This window comes from Phallusia mammillata, chromosome 7 (genome assembly GCF_965637545.1).
Source record: "Phallusia mammillata chromosome 7, kaPhaMamm4.hap1.1, whole genome shotgun sequence".
NCBI lineage: Eukaryota > Metazoa > Chordata > Ascidiacea > Phlebobranchia > Ascidiidae > Phallusia > Phallusia mammillata.
In genome coordinates, this window is record NC_137258.1 from 13,923,255 (window position 1) to 13,926,187 (window position 2,933).

Here is a 2,933-nt window from a genome sequence, read left to right on the forward strand (position 1 = left end):
CAAAATACTTGAATACATTTCGTGAACATTTAGGCAAATTCCTAGGTCAGTGGTTCTTAACCTTTCATGCACTGTACCCCCACCCCCACTTTTGGGCCTCATGGGACCCATAAGTGGTAACCCAGTAAGACTCGTGCCCCCCTAGCAAAAATGTATTTGACAAACTTAACTAAATTAAAAAGACCATAAACCACAAAATAGTCGATTAAATTAGGTTATTTAATCATTTGCAACATATAATTAATTCTAAGCTTTAAAATAGAAAAGGGCTCACTGACTTTTAGTGGGTGGTTACAGCAAGCGTACACCCATGACTGCCCTAAATACAGCTCCTGGGCCCTGGTTGGAATCCCCTGTCCTAGGCAGATGCACTACAAGCATAAATAAATCATTAATCTTGTTTATTGATGAACTTGCATGAACAAAGAAAATGGGTGCAAATAGGGCATTTATACTTTTGCTGTTGCTCAAGGAGGTGAACAAAATTGTAAGCACATCTAACAAAACAGCAGTAAGAAAAAACATTATGGTTAACGTCTGTGTCACCTTACTGCAAAAACATAATTAAGAGGAAATATAAAGTCCATCTAGTAATTGTCAAATAACATATCATAATGCAGTAACAAACAAAAAGCTTGACAATGCACATAGGCTTGTGTGTGTGCCAGAGGAGGAGAGTGCTTGCTCAACACTTAACTACAAATTTATTACCTATAAACATTTTTCATTAAAGTATCACATGCTAACACATGATGAGTTGGTAATAGATCACAGAACAACTAAACATCCACGTAAGAAAATATGCTTGGGCGATCGCCAAAAGGACCATTAAAATCCAACATGGAAAGAGTAGTGATGGCACAATAGCTAACCATTCAAGTGTAATGAATAAATGTTGGATAGGGTAAAATTCCATAATAATTCACAAAACTATTATCAATCAATACAATATGCTAAAACAATGAAATATATGTAATGCTTGCATTCCATGGACCAGGTTATGTTCAGTTGCAGGTCAACAATATTGTGATGCAAATCAAATGTCCTTAAATCTTATACTAAAATATGCTTCGTAGAGAATCACACATCAATTCTGAAATGATAAATAGAGCCAGCAATTATACAACAGATACAGAGCAATGTAAGTTTCCTTTGTACTAGAACAAAATTTAAGTCTAAGCAAGATAAAAGTCAAAAATTGTCACTAATTAATTGTTGCTTTCACTCTGAGTCTGATTTAGAATGCAACATCATGGTTTCAATTGACAGCCATGGCGAGTAGACACCACGGCTTTAAGTAGCTGCCATGGCCAGTGGGCATCATGGCTTTAAGTAGCAACCTTGGCCAGAAACATATATGGCGAGAATAAGTTCTGCATCAAGTATTTAAATACCAGGTACAGCAACCTTGATATAAATGTCATAAAAGAACAGCTTATTGTGCATCAACATAGGGCAAAACGGTCCTTGCAACCAAGCAACTGCTAAGGGATTCCTTCACACCCACCACAAGGGATTGTGTGCTAATCAGAGGCAGAGCCAACTTTTTCAGCATGGGGTTATCTTTTCAACATGGCCTAACGATTAAAGTGTCTTAACTCTAAAAAGACAACTCTCCACTTCGTTGATGGGTATCAAGACAACTACATGTGATAAATATGTAATTAGTCCCAAACAAAAAGTTGGAATTGACAGTGTTCACAGTACTTGACTCCCTATAACATTAGCAATTGGAAAAAAAGTAACATAACATGTTTGGCATAGCTTGCTAAAAAAATTACATTTCACCAACTTACATGTTGCTGTCTCAATGAACATAATCGTCTGAGTGTTTGTCTATTTCCACTTTTGCATGTATTTTCATGCTCCTGTGAGACTTTATGTCAGAGAGTTTTTGTATGGTTAAAATCAAATGTTTATGAGATTACTTTTCCATGTTTGAAAGCAAGGTTAAGTCCTTTTACAGATTGAATTAATCTCATTTTCTTAATCTCATTTTCAACTGTCAGCTAAGTCAGGCTCACAATTGTTATGAATTAAGTAGAAATTTCAGCCATTGAAATTTGTAGACTTGTTGTTTTCAACGATTTCAATCTGACCAATTCACAATGGCGGGATTATTCCATGAACACATGCAAATTCGTTGCAAACTAACGACGATGTTAAGTTCAGTAAAAAGGTGTTCGTTTAACTGTTCGTTCGGTAATAAGCGAACTTTTCATTCAGTGGCTACCGAACCTTCAGTGGCAACCAAACCTTCAGTGGCAACCGAACCTTCAGTGGCAAGTCTCATCCGATCGGAACGTTCAGTGGCAAGTCTCATCCGATCTGAACGTTCAGTGGCAAGTCTCTTTGAGTTTGAACCACTGATCTCTATAAACCCTGGATTGCGCTACTGGCCGTCACGGTTGAAGCAAATTGAAGCGTAATGGCGGCTGAAAAGGAAGCCCCAAAAATGCATTGCGGGCAATGGGGAGAGAGTGGAAAAATGACGATAATTTTTGTTTTAGGCATTTGTATAGCGATTTTTGCAGATATGATTTGTAGATTAATAGGACGCATGTATTGGAGTGTGTAATAACCTATAAATATGCGTAGATTGACTGTGATGTGTATTAGCGTAGGTGTACTGGATTTACTTTATTAAGTTAGTGTTGAAATAAATCATTACTAAGTGGAAATAAATGTTTTATTATGCAATATAAGTGGTTTGCGTGCTTTTTTAAGTATTTTAGACATGAATCCAACAAGATGGCAACTTCCTTCACACAAGATGATGTAATTCTTTGTGTGACATTACCTTGTGCTAATCCAAACTGCTGTTTTTGACTGTTATCAAACTTCAGGAAATTCTGACCAACATGTGGAATAACATTTTAATTAAAATCACAAAAACTAAAATAATATTTCAACTATTTTAACACTATTTGACT

The 2,933-nt window shown here is 36.2% G+C and overlaps 1 long non-coding RNA gene across 1 annotated transcript; it reads right to left on the reverse strand.

Moving 5' to 3' along the window:
- Window positions 1-384: 384 nt before the first annotated feature.
- Window positions 385-2,376, reverse strand: LOC145238354 (uncharacterized). Its single transcript, XR_013862105.1, has 2 exons — window positions 1,797-2,376; window positions 385-1,093 (listed from the first exon to the last, which is right to left on the reverse strand). It is a non-coding gene; the product is annotated as an uncharacterized LOC145238354 (long non-coding RNA).
- Window positions 2,377-2,933: the final 557 nt, after the last annotated feature.